Source organism: Mustela nivalis (genome assembly GCF_964662115.1).
Source record: "Mustela nivalis genome assembly, chromosome: 20".
Classification (NCBI taxonomy): Eukaryota; Metazoa; Chordata; class Mammalia; order Carnivora; family Mustelidae; genus Mustela; species Mustela nivalis.
The window spans coordinates 32,552,028-32,574,058 of record NC_139039.1 but is presented as its reverse complement, the minus strand read 5'-3'; the positions used below and the strand labels follow the sequence as shown (position 1 = coordinate 32,574,058).

Genomic DNA, 22,031 nt, shown 5'->3' with positions numbered 1-22,031 from the left:
GAAGATGGGCGTGGGAGGGATAGAGTCTTACCTGGAGTGATGCAGAGCAGTACTCATTGGTCTGTCCCTGAGAAAGGAAAAAGGGAGGTGATCTGGATTCACTTACCAAACCAACAGTATGTGAGGAGAGATGAATGAATGCAGACGTAGTCCAAACTTGCCAACGGAATGTGCTCTGAGCTGGTCCATGTCCTTACCATTCAGAAGGCAAAGGTAAGAGAGCCATTCCAGTAATTACCAGTTAAACATAGTGATGAGTGTAGTGAGGAAACCCCTGCAATATTCACTGTAGTGAGAGAAGACAGATAACAGAAAATAAACAACTGGGAAAACAAAACATAGTGATCATTAAATTAAGGTGGAGGCATAGAAAGTGAACTTGTGGCTTAGAATGCCAGGTAAGCCCTACTCTGAAGATGACATCCGAATGAAAAGAAGGGTCCAGCCAGGAGCAGAGGAGACCTCGGAGTCCTCAAGGCCCACAGAACGTCGAGTACAAAGGCCTGAACTGCTTCAACACAGTGTGTCTGGGGAAGCAGAAGGAGACTAGGGTGGCCATAGTGGGGTGGGCCATCGAGAGTGCAGGCCCTAACACATAGCAGATGCTTAGTTTATAATAGTTATTATTGCAAATCAGACATGTTAATGGAAAAGCAACAGCTGGGAATAACAGGTTTATCATTCTTTGCAACAATGGCCACAACCTGTGAAAAATATGCCAGTTAGCTCTAGATTGCCACAGCCTCATGGACTGTCCGATGACAGATGTTGAGTTTTATTATGAGTAGCAATGACAAGTCATATTACAGACCTATGAAGTACTTTAGTTTTGCCCAAATTACTATGATTTGCCACTGACATCCTTGAAACATCAAGCATAACATGGTCCACCTTCTGCTGACTGTGGCAGGGTCTCGTGGAGCCCAGGCCAAGCCTCAGCCCCAGGCCCACACTGTCCAGAGCCAAGAGCAGGACAATTTGCAGACCAAATATCCTTCTGGGACATTCTCTTTATCAAATACTGAGAACGGAAAAGCAGGAGTTTTTGAAAAAAAAAAAAAAAAAGTTTGTATGAAATGCCAAACGATTGACATTATAGAATCGTAACCAAAGTAGACATTACTGGTCACGGTCCATGTACAACAATGAATCTCTATTATAGTCACACAGATACACACAGGAGATATTGATTTTTATTTTCTCTAATAAAAATACAGACCTAAGCTTTGAGTTTCTTTCTTAGCGAGAAGCCATTTATTCCTTTGTGATGACTCCTTTGGGTATTCTTTTTTGTGGATGTTTATAGAAACTGGAGTTTAAAATGACCAGGAGTAATCATCGTGTGAATATCTATAATGTTGCTTTGTTTTTGACTAGTTCTAAAATAACATAGTCAATCCAGAAAACAAATTTCAAAATATCACCCATTGTATAAGGGTGATGATTAGCAAATCCATTCTAATTTGTACTTCTCTTTTACACAAAATAGAATACTTTAACATATAATAAACTTTGCCACTTAATTGATTTTACTCTATAGGCTGCTTATCCTGGTGAATATTAGTTTGCTACACAAAAATAAGTAATTTAATTAAAGACAACAAATAAAACATATTTTACTTTTATATAACATCATGCTCTGAAATTTATTCTTATTAAAAATACTGAACATAATTCCATAGATTTCCAGTCATATATGTTATAGTGATTTATAATGATTTAAAGTAGTGAAGGATACTTTCCTTTGAATATCTTAGAATAATAGATAATAAAATATGCATTACGTTAGTCAATCTATAACATACTTAATATATGTGTAAATAATCTTGGATCCATTCAATATAGTCAAAAGCACTGTAATTTCAACATAGCTAAAATATCACTAACAAAGAGACAAAAGAATAATTTTGTTTCCTTAAAAATGTATGAAATCAACTCCATGTGGTTTTGAGACTATGAATGATTTGGAAATCAATCACAAGCCTTATTAACTGTATTTCAATTCTGAGAGGTAAGAGTCTCTACCAACTACCGAGCGCACAATTGTATGAACCACAATTATCTAAGAAAAGACAGCAGTAGTCAAATCTCGAAGTAAACCCGTTCCTTTTATTCACTCCTAATCTCATGGTACAAGCCACATTTTTTAAAGATTACTTTATTCCCTATATTCTAGATAGTAAGCCACTATATTTTATATTTTGTTCCACATTTTCCTATAATATAGGCCTCTAACAATAAGACCAATAAATATTATTCACATGAATTTTCATATGCAAACAGCAATAATTTAGTTCAATATTTTTACTTTAATTCATGTTTAGCTAATGTTTTACTTTAGCTAATGTTTTACTTGTGTGATGTGAATGCATAATTTTAAATATGTACTTTTGTATAACTTCCTTAACTTCAATAGATGGAAGACAATTTTAATATAGCCATTATTCTATCAAAAGTAGGACAGACTGTGGAACTGAATGATCCATAAACAGTGGAGTTTTCAAGAGAACATGTCACTCTTTAACGCAAAGAACCACTACTGAATGTTAAATGACTTCAACTTTACATAAGCAGGCCACCACTGTTCTAACAGGGATACCACATTTTATCTTGCTAATGTATAAATAAGATAAAGTTGCAAGTAGAAATGATATTTTAAAGTCTACATTATGTAACCAAAGCTACAAGCATGAATCTTTTTAAAAAGAAATATTTGATTTATGAGTGTAACACTTTATAATGTTTTTCATAAATTTTCCTCAGGTGATTATTTTATGTGACTTCACTAAATGTCATATCTCCCTTTCTTGTAAGCATTCCTAGAAGTGTCAGAAATATAGGACAAGTGATTTTACCCCTAAGGTTTAAAGAAATAAACCATATATATAAATAAATATATATAATAAGACATGTATAAAAGTTGTTATATATATTGCATGTAGGTAGCAAGAAATTTTGAGCTATCTCAACCTATGACCTCTTTACTACCAAATCATAATAACTTAGACTTTGAATTGGTTTTTAAACATTTGAGCACAACTGCTATATTCAATTTCCAAGTTCCTCAAACCTCATCAAATGCATTTACCACAGCTCTCGCTCAAATTGCCATCCTATGTGCTAACATGCACTACATTAATTTTCAAATGCCCAGCTTTGAGATTCCCACCTCTCATCTTCCAAAAAGCTACTATCTGCCCATTCTCCATGTAAGACACCCCTTGCTCATCAAGATATAGAATAGTCTTCCAAACCACAATCTTGATACCTTTAGCCCATCTCTTCCAAAGGGAACCATAGATTGATCGACTGATTGATGGATGGATTTTTAGCAATTTTTAAATTTTATCTAAATGGAATCTACATTATATAGTGACATAGTCTGGCACTCTTGCTCCTCAGTATGTCTGTGAGATTCTTTCTGGAAGATGAACACAGCAGCTGAACCAGATTACATTTATCAAATTAAACCAAGGAAGGGAAATATCTGTACCCTGAAAACTATACATTGAGAAATGAAATTGAGAGAGACACAATTAAATCATCATGGATGGGAAGGATTAAAGTATTAAAATGTTAATAATGTTAATAAAATGTTCGTACTTTCTAAAGCCTGTCTATAGATTCAATGCAATCTCAATCAAAATTCCAGTGGTGTTTTTCACAGGAAACAAAGAAATAAAACAAAACAAAAAAACATCTGAAATTCAAACAAAAGCAAAAATCCCAAATGGCCAAACACCAGTCTTATTAAAGAAGAACAGAACTGGGGGCACCTGGGTGGCTCAGTGGGTTAAGCCTCAGCTCAGGTCATGATCTCAGGGTCCTGGGATCCAGCCCCGCATCGGGGCTTTCTGCTCAGCAGGGAGCCTGCTTCCCCCTCTCTGCCTGCTGCTCTGCCTACTTGTGATCGCTCTCTGTCAAATAAGTAAATAAATAAAATCTTTAAAAATAAAATAAATAAAAGAACAGAACCGGAGGCTCACACTTCTTGATTTAAAATTATACTACAAAGCTATAATAATTAAAAAACTATGATGATGGCATTAAATATAGACACAAGACCAGTGGAGCAAAATCAAGAGTCCAGCAATGAATTCACACCTACACATTCAACTAAAACTTGACAAGAATGCCAAGAATACAAAATGAAGAAAAGGTCAGCTTTTTTAAAAATGGTGTTGAGAAAACAAGGTACCCACACACAAAGTATGAATGGGATCCCAGTCTTAGACCAATCACAAAAATTAATTTGAGATGGATAAAGACAAATGTAGGACCTGAGGCTGTAATATTCCTCGAAGACAACATAGGGAGAAAGTTCCTTGATACTGGTTTTGGCAATACGTTGTTAAATATGACACCAGAAGCACAGGCAAAAGAACAAAAATAAATATTTGAAGTGGGACTATGTTAAACTACACCTTCATAGCAGAAGAAACAATCAACACGATGAGAAGACGTCCTACAGAATAGCTGAAAATATTTGCAGACCATATATTTGGTAAGTGTTTTATATCCAAAATATATAAGGAATTCATAAAACTGAATAGCAAAAACCACAAACAAACAAAAAATACTCAAATAATCCAATTTTAAAATGGACAAATGACTTGAGGAGACATTTTTCCAGAGAAAATATAGAAATGGTTAACAGATACAAAAAAAGTTGCTCAACATCACCAATTATCAGGGAAATACCAAAACCACGAGGTATCACCTTACACTTGTTGGGGTGGTTATTATTGAGAAGGTAAGAGATAACAGATGCTGGCAAACACTTAGAAAAAATGGAACCCTTGCGCACTGTTGGTGGGATTATAAATTGGTTCAGGCACTATGAGAAGAAGTGTGGTGGTTCCTCAAAAAGTTAAAAATAGAACTACTATGTGAGTCAGCAGTTCCACTTCTATGAAAAGAAAATGAAAACACTAACTGCAGAAACCTATGTACCCTGTGTTCATTGTAGCATGCTAGAGGGTTTCTCTCTCACTCTCCCTCTCTGCCCCTTTGCACTCTGTCTCTAAAAAATGAAAATGAAAATTAAAAACAAACAAAACCAGGGACTTCAATCTTTATCCTAAAAATCTTTTCTGGACCTAAGTACAGTATTAGAGTTGTAAAGGGATTTTTAAAAATAAAAAAGTATAATCCGAAACTAGACACTTGAAAGAGTGGAAGAAAGTTCAAAAATAGAATTTCTATATTTATAAAATTTTGTGAAATATTTATTGAACAAAATGTTGGACTTACAACATTCATTATAAACACAGTCATATTCAAAAACATCACTAAAAATAAATTTCTTCTATAAATTAACATATATATGCATTTATTAAATTGAAATTACATGAATGTTTTGATTATATGAGCTTTAAAAATAGATTAATAAAATTATTATCTGAACTATATTTCCATACTTTAAAATTTATAGTCTCTTCTGACCCAATTTTTCATACTCTACACTAGTACTTTGTAAAAATGATGTTTTTAAATTGTCTTATTGTTTATTTCTTACAAAATCGCCTACAACAGTCTTCAGAGTTGCATTTTATGGTTAACAAATTTTAAATAACTTACACATTTATTCTTTACTTAGACCATAATTTTTTAATTAAGAAAACACTGTCTCTACAGCTTAGCGGGTAAAGTCAGAGGAAATTCTAAGTATATATATATATATTTTTTTTTTGAAATGTGTAAATATTATTAATATGAAGTGTTTTCACAGGTGTAGCCTGTTTCACTTTCATTAGATTGCATTTTATTTACAAATAGTATTTCAATTAAAAAAAACTTGCTAAATTAGATGACTATTTTGCATGTTTTGTCAAATTTAGATGTTATAAAAAGTGTAGGGCTCATATTAATTCCATGATGCTATAAAATATAATTTTATCCAATTTCAAGAAGGATCTCTTTTGAAAGATTTTTTCCCCAATTGTGATACTTAAAAATTGAATATTGCACTCAGTTTTTGTTGTTGTTTTAATATAGCATTATTTATTAGGCATTTGTGCTTTGCTTAACATTTCTGTTTTCTTCAATCTATGATTGCTAGATGAAGCATGCTTATGTACAGTTTATAACTCATCATTTAATATTTTTAGTTATGCCCTTGATAGTAAACTGATCAGTTTCAATATTTTCATATTCCTAATTTTTATTGAAATAGTTATATTTCAATAAATCTTAAAAACTGAAATTTTTTGGAGGTAAAATTATTAACTAATTAAAGAACTTAACAGTCAGCAAAATGGCAAAACCAGAGAACGCATTAAAATAAAAATTAAAACATTTTTAAGACACTTAGTTGACTTCCAAGCCCTTACATGTTAAATTTGCAATTGATAACAGAAAGCAGGAAATAAATTACATGGTAAAGCATCTTTCTGTGTTCAATAGAACTTTCCTCACTAAAATTAGTAACAACAAACTGCACACAGAATCTACACATTTTGAGAATGATGGTTTCTAATTCAATTAGTGCAGTGAAAAGTGTAGTTTATTTGGAAGTATTTATGAATTATGTCTGCATCACAATCAATTCCAAGTATATTTCAGTTTATAGTATTTTTCCTGTGGGTCTTTACAGAAAATCAATTAACCATATATATTGATTATCTCTGCACTTCGTGGCAGACCAATCTTACACATGTTTTGTAGGGTTTATAATATCTGTGGTGTGGTTGTAAATGTTCATATTCAACATCTAAGTTTTCATTTCTAGGGTATAGAAATAGTATTGTGTTTTGTATATTTATCTTGTATTCTGAAGGCCTCGTTAAACCCACTTTTTTGCTGTGGTAGCTTCTTAACAGATCCTATGGGATTTTACACATAGATAATCATATCTGAAAATAGTTGTTTTTAAGATCTTTTTTTTTTTCACAATCTGTATGTCTTTTTTTAAAAAAAATGTGTTTAAGTTCCAGTTAGTTAACATGCAGTGTAATGTCAGTTTCAGTGGCACAATACAGTGACTCAGCGCTTGCATACAACACGGGGTTCTCATCAGGACAAGTGCACTCCTTCACCCCCATCACCTGTTTCCCTCATCCCATCGCCCCACCCACCCCCTCTCTGGGAACCATCAGTTCGCTACAGTTAAGAGTCTGTTTCTTAGTTTTCCTCCCTTTCCTTTATTTTCCCTCTTTACTCCTTTGTTTTGTTCCTAAAATTCTATATGTGAATGATGATGATTGTGAATATGTGAATATGATGATTGACTTTCTCTGACTTATTTAACATAGCCTAATACTCTCTAGCTTCAACCATGTCATTGCAAATGGCAAGATTTTATTCCTTTTATGGCTGAATAATATTATATTATGATAATATTATCATAATATAATATATAATCTAATGATTATATTATATAATTATTTATTGCATAGTATATAAAATTATATTATATATGATTATTATAATTTTAATATTTAATAATATATTATCATTATATATAATATGACTGTAATTTAATCATAATATATACTTATATAAAATATAATAATTTAATTATATATATATATATATATTGCCCATTCATCAGTCATTGGACACTTGGATTATTGAGCTATTTACATAGTTTGAGTATTGTAGATAATGCTGCCATAAACATCAGGGTACCTGTATCCCCTTAAATTAAATGTTTGTATTCTTTGGGTAAATACCTAATAGTGCAGTTGCTGAATCCTAGGGTAGTTTTATTTTTAACCTTTTGAGGAACCTCCATGCTGTTTTCCACAGTGGCTACACTAGTTTATATTCCCACCAAGTTCAAGAAGGCCCTCCTTTCTCTAACAGCCCTGTCAATGCCTGTTTTTGTTGTGCGGTAATTTTAGATGTTCTGACACCAAGCGTGAGGGGATATCTCAATGTAGTTTTTTTTTTTTTTTAAGATTTTATTTGTTTCTTTGTCAGAGAGACAGAGGAGAGAGAGAGAGAAAGCAGAAGCAGGGGGAGAAACAAGGAGCCCAATATGGGACTCTATGCCAGGACTGTGGGATCATGACCCCAGCTGAAGACAGATGCTTAACCGACTGAGCCACCCAGGCGTCCCTCATTGTAGTTTTAAGTTATATTTTCCTGATGATCAGTGATGTTGAGTAGATGTTCATGTGTCTGTTGTTCACCTGGATGTCTTCTTTGGAAAATGTCTATTCATGTTTTCTGCCTATTTTTAAATTGTATTATTATTATTTATTTATCTTTGGTGTGGAGTTTTTAAGTTCTATATATATTTTGAATACTAATCCTTTATCACATAGGTCATTGGCAAATATCTTCTCCCATTCTATAGGTTGCAGCTTAGTTTTGTTGATTGTTTCCTTTGCTGTGCAGAAGCTTTTTATCTTGATGTAATACCAACAGTTAATTTTTGCTTTTATTTCCCTGCTGGAAACATATCTAGAAAGAAGTTGCTTTGGCCAATGTCAAAGAGGTTACTGCCTGTGTTCTCCTCTGGGATTTTGATGGATTCCTGTCTCACATTCAGGTCTTTCATCCATTTTGAATTTATTTTTGTTCATGGTATGAGTAAGTGGTCCAGTTTCACTCTTTCCCATGTTGCTGTCCAGTTTTCCCAGCACCCTTTGTGGAAGAGACTCTTCCCATTGGATATTCCTTTTTTCCTTGAAGACTAATTGACCATACAGTTATGGGTTACAATCTGTAAGTCTTTTAATTTCATTTTCTTGTTTTATTATAAGATTTTAAAAATTCGGTGAGCATATATTTTCCTACCATATAATAATTCATGGAATATTTTCTTAGTGTTATCATCTTGAAATAAACAGTTTTATCTTCATTGTTTAATTTTTTTTAAGATTTTTATTTATTTATTTGACAGACAAATCACAAGTAGGCAGAGAGGCAGGCAGAGAGAGAAGAGGAAGCAGGCTCCCCACTGAGCAGAGAGACCGATGCAGGGCTTGATCCCAGGACCCTGAGATCCTGACCTGAGCCAAAGGCAGAAGCTTTAACCCACTGAGCCACCCAGGCGCCCCATTCATTGTTTAATTTTTAACTAAATTTAAGTAGCATTCATAAAATATCAGGTATCTCACCCTATGGAGATGAACTTTACTAAGATTTATTTTGAGTCTATGAACTAGATTGAAAAACATCAATCATTATTGAAATTAACTAGATTTCTTGAATTATATTATTGAATTTTTAAATTCTTCTATTGCTAATAGAACCAGCACCTTTAAAGCTATTATCTCAATTTTCCTGAATATACAACAAAACTTAGAATTGCAGATGAGTTAAAATTATGATAAGATACCATTTGATCTATATAAAAAATTATGCTTCACAGAGCAATATGCATCCTAGCATTAATTTTTGCAGTAGAAGTTGATGCTTCCTCTGTATTTTTTTTTTCTCTTCTAATTTTCATATGCTTAGTAATATCCCTAGGACCTCTATACTGGGTTGTAAATGTTAAAAATAATTTTGTGCAAATTTTATGTTCAACTTTATTGATGAAAGAAAATTCAGGTTAATTTTCATTAAAAATGCATGTTTTATATTTAATACATTGCTCCAAAAGAGGTCCAAACTAAACAATAAACAGTGTTGACATTATACCATGCAGCAAGTACTAAGCCTAATAGCTGGCAGTTTCAAACTACAAGGCACCCCCTTAGACTCAGGCAGGAGAAAAGATTGTCCTGGGCCCTGTAATTAGCTGCCCCTTGGACTTTAACCCCATCCTGAACCTCCTCTTGCCATGTTCCTCCCTATAAGAAAAGGTGTCTGTGGGGACAATTGGAAATACCACTCCTCAGATATGCAGGGAATATTTACAGAAAATTTTGTGCCCATGTTACCCAGTTACTGAAAAGTAATGGGTAGCTGATCACAAAATTAACTTCAAGAGATTGACTTTATCGTCATCATAGTCCTCCTTACGGAAGATGGTCATAGTGAGGGTTTATACTCTTTTTTCTTTTCTTTTGATATGTGTTTGTGTGCTTGTTCTCTACTCATTTAGAAAAAAAAAAATTGAGGTATTCATCTATGTATCATCCAGACTAGTTAGTGGACTAGCTTCATTGAAGGAAAGCGTTTCCCATAAAAGTCGCGAAAGATGAAGCTAAGCTCTTCAACAGCCTAGGAGCTAGAATGTATTATAAGTTACATGACTCCAAACATTCCTTTCATTTCTCTTAACACATGATCTTCTATCAATGGTGTTAGATAGTGGAAAGGCAAGCTGTATCCTCACCACACTTGATTGTAATGTTATTCATAATTAATATGAATTTAATAAATATGCATTAATTTCTCATTTTAGAAATCCAGCATTTGTTAACATGTTTTCTTGTGGTGTACTAGTTTGTATTCTTTAAACCTCCAAATTAATTACATTTTCAGATGTAGACAGTGACATGGAAATACATATAAGACTGTAATTGGTAGTAAAATAACACAGTTGTGTCTGTTTGCATGTAAATTACTGCTATTATGAGCTATGGTGCTTCCTGAAACTGTAAAATAACAGTTGGGTTGTAATTTTAGTAGACAGTAACTATTGCTGTCCCTGAGTATTCATTATAGATACCTACTATTTATCTGAAGGATATGGCTTTTTACTTACAAGTGTGGCATCTTGACAAGAATATCTGACAGCATGTAAGTATTTATTAGAAAACTAGGTACCTGATCCACATACTTTGGTCGTTAGGACAAATCTGTAGCATTTCAGTGTGCTTAAAATTTTAAAAGAGGAAAAGATATTAAAATGTCTCCATTTTTTTTGACATATTGAGAATTATTAGTAAACCAACCATCTCTGACCCTCTCCCTGAAAATAATATTTTATTTCTTACATACCAATATTTTAAAAATAATGAATTGTATTTTATGTCAATATCAACAGTGTACCTTGGTTTTCAAATGTAATTAAGAATATATGTATGTATATATATATATACAGCATATATATATAAAATTAGGAATATATATACACACATACTCATGACTCATATATATACTCATGACCATAAATTATTACTTAGTCTTGGTGGTTATATTTGCTTAGAAGTTCTCATGCCTTGATGACCTCCAGAACAATAAAGTATTATTCCTCATGCTTATTTGAAGAAATAATGATTTTAAGAATTTTGTCATTATGAAAATTAATCAGAAACATTTTTTTTTATTTCATTGAGCACCTAAGCTGCTATTAGTTGACTTTTCCATTGTGAGAATTTCCATTTAGATATTGCCTTAAACTATAGACAAATTATTATAACAAATAATGGTGGTTTAAAATTTTACATTTTATTTGGTTTATATGTAATACACAGTGGCCTTGAAGATTCTGTTGTTGGGGAAGATGACCTTCCTCTGCCCTGTGGTCCCTCTAGCTGGACTTAGAACCAAACTTACATGAGACAATTCACAGGAGAAAATCAAATTTAGTAAGTGTATCTATGGCGCATCCACAGAGACCAAAGACAAGGAGGCAACATGAAGCTGACCTGAGCTAAGGAGGTGGAAATGTCTGGGGATACAAAGGGGAGAAGGCTATTAACAGGAAGATGAAAGGAGAGGACTTGAAAAACTAAGATTGCCCTATGGAGATGTTTTTCTTAGGAAAAGAGGAGTGTCTGTTATTAGCTCTCTTCCTGGTAGAGGTTCTACTTTCCAAAGTAAATTTAAACAGTTGCTGGGGAGGCAGAGAGCTTTCCCTGCATGAGCTGGGTTTTGATGACTTTTTTTTTTTAAACATTTATTTATTTATTTATTTGACAGAGATCACAAATAGGCAGAGAGGAGGCAGAGAGAGAGGAGGAAGCAGGTTCCCTGCTGAGCAGAGAGCCCGATGTGGGACTCCATCCTAGGACCCTGAGATCATGACCTGAGCCGAAGGCAGAGGCTTTAACCCACTGAGCCACCCAGGCGCCCCTGGGTTTTGATTACTTTTAACTTGAAATACCTTTATGCCACAGTGGTACATTCGGAAGTGTCCCATTGTGCACCTCTTCACTGTAAGGGTCATGCTTTCAGAAACGGAACAATTTAGGGACACCTGGGTGGCTCAGTCGGTTAAGCCTCAGACTCTTGATTTTAGCTCAAGTCATGATCTCAGGGTTAGGAGGGAAATTGAGCCCCTCCTGGAGCCCCATTGGGAGCCCCAAGACAGGCTCTGGGCTCAGTGGTCAGCGCTCAGCAGGGAGTCTTCTCTCTCTCTCTGTGCTCCTCCCCTTATCCCTGCCCCCCAATAAATAAACATTTTTAAAAAAAATGGATCAAGTTAAATACTGTAAGATTAAAAGGCCTAAATATATATTATTTTATTATGGCTTTCCTTCTAATCAAATAAGTATGGGACATATTTTAGGCTAAATACTGAATCTGCTTAAAAATAAGTAGAATTTAATAAGAAAAATCTCAAGATAGCTACCAAGTCCTTACTTCCTTTTCTGAGAACTGCCTGAGTAGGACCTGGCCCCCTAACTCACGGAACCAAGCGGGTTCTCTTTATTCAAATGGGGCCAATAAACATTTTGTCAAAGGAAGGTTTAGGTTGCCCACTAGAAAATAAGGTCATCTTATGGCATTATGGGGTGTTGATTTAAGGCAGTGAGAGTCCTATGGGAGTCGCTATGATTGTATTTGAATAACTGGAGTAGAGAAACAGCAGAGAAAGGGAAAGCCTTTGTAGCACACATTTCTTCAGAAATTAATTTAATATACAATGATTTATATTACCATTTCCATCTGCTAATTGACTCTCAAGGAATGCTTTCATTGATTTTGCTGAATCTTTGTATGAGTAGCCAACTGAGTATGGTTTCCATTGATGAAAAACTATCACTCCGATATGAATGTTATTTGGTATTTTCATCTAGTGAGTGCAAAAGGAAATCACTGATTAATTAATAACTGTAAAAAAAAAAAAGAGAGAAACAATGATGTTGTGGGTTGAAAATATACTCATTCAACAATGAAATGAATAGGTTCTTTCCTGAATCAGAAAACAGTTTTTAAAACTTGAAGTATATATTCTCAAATTTCTGTTATTCTCAAAGCAATGGCTACAGACACAACACGCGTTTACACTTAAACTGCATTATTAACATTTTCTACATCATTTTCTGCAGTTTAGATCATTTCTGTTTTTTGTTTTGTTTTGTTGAAACAATAATTCAAGGCCTGGTTTGCAGTTTTCAGATATCATGTACTGTGATATAGATATTCCCATTATGACTGATTTCAAGCTGCGGGACACGATTGGAGGCAATATTTAGGATATACAGGAACACAGGAGCACAATATTATATAGTTTTCCTGCAATAGATATAAATAACCTCAAAAGCATGTAATAGTAAAATGACTACAAAATAAAGTTTTGAGTATTTTTTACTTCTGTTTTCAATATAATTTAATTTTAATTTTACATAATTTTATTTGTAAATAATGTCTGAATTTTATAGCTTATTCACAAAATTCCCAAAGACTTAACATGAGCCCTCAGGAGCTGCCGCCAGCACACGTCTCAGATTCGTGTATGGTAAAGAATGATTTTAAGGTGAGACATAGATATTCTAAGAAAGTTACACCTGATGTGATTTGAATAAGATGCTAATCTGAAGACTTAGTTGGTCTGACTTTGGCACAAGGCAACACTCATGTAATGCTATTCACGTATCACCACCCAACTAGGACGTGAGCCAGGGGCCGGCTGAGAATGTGCCTCTAGCTGATCAGAGTGGGAAGGATGCACTGGGGCGTGCACAGGAGAGGTCCCAGAACGTGGGTCCAGGCATTAGGCGGAAGGCAGTATAGTAAAGATTTTAATCAGCTCATTTGAAGTGCTTGGAGCAGAAGAGGCAAATATGAATCAGTAGGTCCTTTGTCCTCAAGCAGCTTACAATTGTAGCTAGCTGAGGGAGTGCTCTACTTCAGCAGCTTAGACCCAACCCAGCCTGCCCAGGGCATAAATGTTATGGGAGAAAGAGGAGTCAGGTAATTCGATTTTTCAGAGGGATCGTGCAAGATTTCACCCGATGAACATATATTTAAATTGGGTGACAGATAAGTTTGAGAAAAGCAGAGGGCTTAGTGCCATTAAAAGCAAAGTGTCAAAGAAGAAAACACACAAAGGGAAAGGGTTTCGAAGAAGTTTAATGGGGCTGGGAAGTAGAAGGGTTACAAGGTTAGTGGCTGGATATTTAAACAGAAAACCAGAGTCAAACTGCGAAAGGCTAAGGAGCGTGGATTTTTATCTGTGGGGTAAAGAACTTGGCTGTTCAAAAATGGAAGGAATTTTGCTTCTTAAAATAGTAAATTTGGTGGCTATGTGTGGCAGGATTCCAAGGTCCTGAAATCATCTAAATGAGAGACCGCGAGAACCAGGACACCTGCAGTAAGAGGGGAGCGCAGACACCATCGAACAGAAAGTCTCAGACACTAAACTTGAACCGACGACCCCAATTTTGGTTGGGAATGAGAAAGAGTGAAACTCACCGTAAAGCATTTTCTTCTAAGAAGTGGGCAGACGGCTATGCCATCGAGTGATTTGGAAAGTAGGGGAAGGCCACGGAGGTTTGTGGCGGCAATGATGTGTTTGTGCTCTCCCCTGCGGAGCTGCGGCTGCTAGCGGGGGGTCGGGACAGCCTTGCTCACACAGGTGGAGGTCGGGTCCAGAAGTCAGTAAATGTCTCAGGGGATAGCCTGGCGGCGGGAGTAATTCCAACAGCGCAGATTAAGATGCCCGGTAAAATGAACTGTGCCTCGCAAGTTATCATCCAGATCCAACACGGTCATTGATGAGAATGCCATGAGCACAGTGCGAAGCTGAGTATTGATCATTTAAAACATGAGCGGGAGCTGAGGAAGTGGACACATGGAGCCCCTTTCAAGGAGCTTGGTGGGGAAATAGCAGGAGGAGACAGAGAGAGCTTAATGAACAGCTAGAGCTGCACGCCCCAGTGTGGCAGACGGTTCTGTCTTCAGTACTTAGTCGATCCACCTGTGACAATATTTTTCTACGGGAACTGTCACCTCGAGATGTGCTTTACATAATGAATATGACAGGCCTTTCTAAGATGAACATGAAAACCGTAAATTAAAACAAATATATTCAGAAGTGATAAATTATTAACCTGTGATTTCTTTTTAGCACTTTACTTCACGGAGGGCGAAGTTTGTAGCATTATTCTTTTCATTATGTAAATATATGTCAATCTTGTAGGAGAGATCGACCAATTAAATGAGGGCAAGTAAGAACAGCTCATTTGTAGGAAATCTCAGGTGAGAGAGAGAAAAGACAGAGTACTAACACTGAACTTAAATGTTTCTAATCTAGACAAAGATCTTCTCATCAGTCCAGAAGTATGGAAATCTCACACAAAGACACACACACACACGGACACACACACACACACACACACACACACACACACACACAGAGCTACATCATCCAGCTCCCCAAATGCAGATTCCTAAGAGGTATTTTCCAGTTTGGGCATACAAGCAGGTCCATGATCCACCGGAAGACATAGAATGCATACTCGAGGAACTAAAGATTTGCTAAATGATAGGTTATATTTTCAACTTGACTACAATTTAGCTTTACTCATATGCAATTTCTTAAAATTTTCATTGGTTTATTTATTAAATAAGCTCTATGTCCAACATGAGGCTTGAACTCATGACCTTGAGATCAAGAGTTGCAAGCTCTACTGACTGAGTCAGACAGGGGACCCCATGTATGCAATTCTAATACTGAAAATGCAGCGAGACAAAATATTTAGGTCAACTTTTGGAATTTTGAAAATTATAAATCCGTGTGTCTGGCTTTGAGACTTTTGATAGAAAATTAAACCTTTAAAAATGGCCTGAGTGATGTCATGCATGTCACTTGATAGCTACCTGGAGAGACTCTTCTTCATGTCGTGTGTGTTACTTTACTGATCTGATGTTTGTTAAACTTCCAGAGAACTGATATTACTAATAACATGCAAAAGACCCTGAGAATCTGTGAGGAATGTACACTTCAAATATTCACAGTTCTCCAAGATTTAAGTGTGGAAATGGTTGCAATAGCTATTTACTTTTATTTTAATTTTATCTCATTTTATTTATTTCAGTGATTTAGTTTATTCCTAATTAATACCTCTATCAAGATCCATATATTTCCTCTTTACATCTTTATACAGAGCAGGCCTGTTTAATGTTCATGTGTATCTGAAAACTAAATTTTCAACTGCTTCATGAGATGTGCTAAAATTTATGGCAAATAGCTGCAAACCCAAATAAATATGCAAATTCTGGCCAGCTAAATTTATTTATTCTGCTCAGCTAAATATGGCCAGCTAAACTTATTCGCTAACAACATAATTCTCTGTTTTCAAACGTACCCAGGATCTAATTTATAGACACGACTGAGGGATGACATGGAGAGTCAATGCCATTGACAGAGGAGTTTCTGATTTACAGTTTCCAAAAAGGGGGCATGCCATGCCATGCACCAGGGTTGATCAGGAGGCAGAAGGACTGAAGGGAAAACAGTGAAGAGTGCCCTTTACGCTAGGGTCGGGAACCTGTTAAGTCGAAATGTCCCCTACCGTGCAGGAAGGGGAGCACAGATGCTGATTTGTGGTTGGAGATCAGAACACGCTTTCACATGCCTTCGAAACAAGATGGTACAGATGTGAGCGTCGTGACATTTGGTGTGGCCCATGATTTCAAGACACCAGATCATTATTGACAGAGTATCAAGTAGGATTACTACACTCTTTCTTGTAAGCTCCATAATATACAAGCTTTCATGTCATGCTTTTACAAAAGTATAGCTTGCTAGTTGTCAAATAGTTATTAAAACCATTGGGCCCAAATGATACACCCACAAACATATACAAACCATTTTATATTCCACCCACTTTGGGGGAACCCTTGAACATTCTCAGATGTATCCTCATTAGAGTCTTAAAGTTATGCTAGTAAAAAAAAAAAAAAAGTCATTTATTGAAAACTAAATATCTTACAAGAATTCCAGTGGCTGTGGGTGGTCAGACTGAAATTAATACAAGCATGTTTTGCGTCAAAGTTAGAACCCATACAGTTTTATCTAAAGCATATGCTAAGTGGGATAACAAGTTCAGGGTAAACTGGGAATAGAGTTTTCTAGAATAAAGCTTGCCTTTAATGGGCTGATCAGGGTTGAAGCTGTAATGTTTATGGGGAATGGAAAACTTAATCTCAACTTAGTCTATCTCTGTTCTCTGAAATAATGAGATTTAATGAAGATAGGCTGGAAGGGCTTGAAAAAGAACTTTGCAGAGTTTGGGGTATATATTTGAGTAGTGCTACTGTTACAAGTGCCCTGTCGATTCAGAAAACTAAGCCATCCACAAGGGAAAAGAATAGGATCCAGGCTCCATGGGAGACAGATGGCAAATGCGAGGCAGGAAATTGGAACCTTAACTAAACCTCCAGGAGTTCAGGATCCGACTTCATTTCCACTGAAATGACAGGAACTCACTTACACTGTATATGAGACTAGGGCATCAAAGCCTCTTCCAGATGAAATGTACTAAATTTGGCTCCTGATATGCTGCCAGGCTAACATAATTCGGCAAAGCTGAGCCCCTATATAGAAAGTTGGAACGTTATGCAACTGGATGGAAATGAAGATACCAAGGACAAACACAGGGCTAACGATTGAAGTTGTATGATACCGTTCGGGGACAGAAAACTGTAAAACATTAATGAGCCTTTCCAGCATCACGGTATAAATACGTGTGAGACCATCCTGAACTGAAGACAAACATGGAGCATGGGCAGAGTGGTCACAATTCCCGTCAACATTAGGGGAACAAACAGTTGCTGGTAGGAGCCTCTGATACTCCGGGATGGTGTATTTGCACTACCAAGGTGAGTAGTTCAGAAATTGTACAAGGAGTGAAGCATTGCCACATGGAAAAACAAAGAGGCTCAGAGTATATAGCACTGGGGTCTGGGCTGTGCTTTGGGCATCAGATAAACTATAATTAGAGGACGGAAAATGGGAACCCATTTTACAAACTGACAAAATTTTATGCATTAATGAAATTGGTAATGGTGTTTCTACAATAACATTTAAGCCTTCTAATATACCTAATTAACTTGTGACTGTTGGCAAAAGGATAAGACATAGAACTTATAATGTGTGCCTTTGTTATTAGCTGAATTTGTCAAAAGAGACGAGATCAGAAGAGAACTCACTAGTTGGCGAGGAGTAAAAGAGGCATGAGGTAATCCGGACAATGAAGATCTTGGAGGCTTGAAAAAATCAACTATTTCTAACAGGCTGTCAATTAAGCACAAAACTCGGAAGTACTCTGAACAACAAAGACTAATTAATAATTAAGCAAGAACAAAGACCAAGTTAAGATGATCGTCATCTTGCTCTTGTTTAAAAAATCTGGACAGATTCAGGTAGCTCCCAGGGAATCATTCCAGCTGAACGAAATGTGTCACAGAAAACAGACCAAAGGGTGTCTTCGCAGTGAAGTTTGATAAACCCAAACTAACTGTAAGTAATGAAAGACAGAAAAAGAGGGGAGGGGCAACCTCAGAAGGCACCGTGAGTGTGCTGGCTTGCAAATGGCAATGACTGGAGTCAAAAAGATAAAAAATAGAGTTATTGAGAGAGCCACACTGTCAACAGAACTGGCGACATGAATGAAAAGAGATGGTCACCATCTGAGGTATAAGGCAGCTTCTGGGATTGAACATTTCTACAACCACCAAGCAAGATGTAGGCACGATCTTCAGTGCCCTCTTCAGATATGACCAAGTTTATTTATATAATGAGTAAGGAAGGAGAGTCCGGAAGGTAGAAGCAAGAGCCACCAGGAAGAACAGATTGGGGAGGTTCCAGGAAACATATTTAGGTCATAATGAAGAAGTGTTTTTATGTTCCTTGAAAAATAAACCAACAAAAATCCAGAATTTACTGTGACCAGTGATGATTATATGCCGGTCATTTACCACCTTTCTGAATAACACCGTTGAGTGTAGCCATCTGACCCTTACTCCATTATTTCATTGAGTATGTAGGTATCGGACTGCAGTGTGTGTGTGTGTGTCCCCACACATCCACACTCCCCATATTTGTAAGCCACCAGAATAAGAAAGCCCAACTCAGACCTGATATAGAGATTATCAACGAATTCTGAAATTTGAATCTAATAAACATGCCTGGATTGAATTTTGGGGGCATCTTCCTTGGGGAAGAGTGGGTAATATTTAGCATGTGGCCAAAGAGAAGCAAATATCTGTGTGAGAGAAAGGACATGGTTCTTGGCATTATTACTCTTGTTTTCCTCTTTTCTCTAAGTGGAGTATATATCACTGTGTCGCCAGGCAACCGCAGTGCCTTCCTGTGGAAGAAATGTACTTCTCTACCCCACTGACATGAACTTGGCTGTTTGACTTACTTGGGTCATAAATATGTGAGCAGAAGGACCAATAGGCCAGTTCCTCAAGGCAGCTTTTACAGTCATGATGTAGTGCTTAAGGCCTGAATTACCTTGTGGTTTTGCCAGAGCTCTTGCTCTTTTTTCCTCTCCCAGAAAAAATACCATATCCCATATGAGTGGGCAGATTCTCCAACCTCGATTTTGAAATAAAAAGAAATGTGGAGCTACCACAGACTCAAAACTTCTATGTAATCAGAAATAAATCTTTAGAAACTTTTTGGTCATTTGTTTCTGCAACAAAGATGACAAAGACAGTGTAACAAATTAAATTGTTTGCTTTTATACACACTGTCAATTATCCAAGATATAAAAGAATATTCCTTGAAGTATTAAGGAACATCACAAATTAGTTTTTCATTTTGAATGTATAGGCTTCCAGATAGTTTCAGAAATAGAAAATATTTGAGATGGATGAATTTGAATGGATAGAATATTCTAGACAAAGTCCCAGGTCACCTCAGATTTGTGATATTAAAAACTGCACATCAAAAATAAGTTTGGGGGCATTTGTTTGGCTCCGTTGGTAAAACAAGTCACTCTCCATCTCAGGGTTGTAAGTTCAAATGCCACATTAGATGTAGAGAATACTTAAAAATAAAATCTTTAAAAAAAGTCCTGTTATGCTCTACAATATAACTTCTGGCCAAACCCTTCATCTTATAATTAATGGCTACATGTCTGAAGTATTTGTTTGGATTCCCAGACAAAAACGAATTATGCTTAATAAAGCAGAAATGGAGGGCTGTGACACGGATAGGCAAACGCAGCTCTGTGCTGAACCACTCTTCTTGATAACTGTTCTGTAATTGCCCAAAGTGCTCGCTCAAGAACACACAAAAAATATTTAATTACAGAGTATTTATAACTTCCATTTAAGACTGCTTGTAATTAGAAAATGACTCATCATCTAAAAATTTTTACACATAGGCTCCATAGAAGTTAAATATTTATATTTTTCTCATCTTACGTTTAATCTGTAATATGTTTAGAAATAATAAAGCCCTGTGATTGCTCTCTTTATTAAAAATATGCATGCAGCACATAGACAGATGTCATTAGATGTGAACCTGATGCACCAAGGAGCAGAAGGATGAACACACGCTGCTCCCTCAGTTCTCCAGAGACCCTGAGGCTCACGAGGATTCAGGGGACTAAGTTCACTTGACCAATAAGCACTGGAAGGGAAGACATGCCGCCCATGCAATCGTCAAGGCCGGTGTTCTTTCCTTAATATTAACATTCTTTTCTCAAACTAAAATAAGCTCCCAGGGCACCTGGGTGGTGTTGGAGTCTTGGTTTCTGCTCAGGTCATGATCTCAGGATGGTGGGACTGAGCCCCACATCTGGCTTCCGGCTCTGTGGGAGTCTGCCTGAAGATTCTCTCACTCTCCCTCCCACCCCCCCTGTGTTTGTCTCGCTCTTTCAAATAAATAAATCTTTGAAAAACATTAAACTCCTTCTTGGAAATAAGATTTTTCCCCCTTACTATACCTATCCATATTTCATTGCTTTCTTCTTGCTCCTCTCTTTTTCTCTCCCTTCATCAAGTGATTGTCTTCCACTCTGCCTTAGGCACATGGATGGTCACTAAAGAAATACAGACCAGTAAAAGCTGCCATTGCCTTCAGGAAGCTTAAAGTCATGGGGGATAACCCTAAGGAACTACCACTGTGTCAGACTCTAAGAAACAAGCATGTCCACATCACTATGCACACAGAAGACATAACCCCGGTGTATTCGGTATTTGAGGAAACCTTGGAGAGCACTGTCAGCTAAACCATGTCTCAGTACGTGGATCTCAAAATAAAGGGGCCAGGATAAATCAGTACAAATCAAAAGGGCAGCAGGTGAATGGACCAAGGGATCCCCAAAGAATACAACTTGTTCTGTGTTCCCCAGGCAGAAGTTAGTCTCTTTGTAGGAGACGAAACGAGCCCTGGAATGACGGGGCGTGGTGAGAGATGAGAAAGTAAAAATAAATGGAATCAGATTACAAAGACATTGAGATTTTGTTTTGAAGGTGACGGGGAACACTTAAATGATCAGAGGACTAAAAGATTGATGACATGACCAGAATACTTTTTGGCACTATAACTTGGTAAAATGTGCCACTTTTGGAAGGAGTATAGTTCTCTTACAGTTCATGTCTCAGAAATACAGTCTCCTTAATTTGCAGTGATTCCTCTCATAATTCATAACTCAGTGGTATGTGGCAGTGTTTTCTTAGTACCATAGTATTTTTTTAAATTCATAATAACAATATTTTACACTAAAAATTGTTCACCAGTATGAAATTACAGACATCTAAAGTAAAAACCAGGTCAATATTAAAAGATGTTTTTAATGAGTTCCAACAGTAGGCTGAATATTATCAAATCATCTTATATTTTATCCACAGTTTATTCTCCTATTTTCCTAGTTGTTTTCTTTATATCACCATATGTTTCTTTTCTATTTTTTTTTCAAAATAGCCCCAGCTGAATCAAATCCCCATGGTTACTGGAAAAGTGTATCCCTCAAGAGACCACAAGATATTCTAAATTTTTA

At 36.2% G+C, this 22,031-nt stretch overlaps 1 long non-coding RNA gene across 1 annotated transcript in view; it reads right to left on the bottom strand.

Moving 5' to 3' along the window:
• LOC309855474 overlaps nt 1–22,031 on the bottom strand; it is a 38,859-nt gene that overhangs the window by 12,269 nt on the left and 4,559 nt on the right. Inside the window, exon 2 of the long non-coding RNA XR_014306823.1 lies at nt 107–286. This is a non-coding gene — a long non-coding RNA (uncharacterized lncRNA). The remainder of the gene's footprint in view (nt 1–106; nt 287–22,031) is intronic.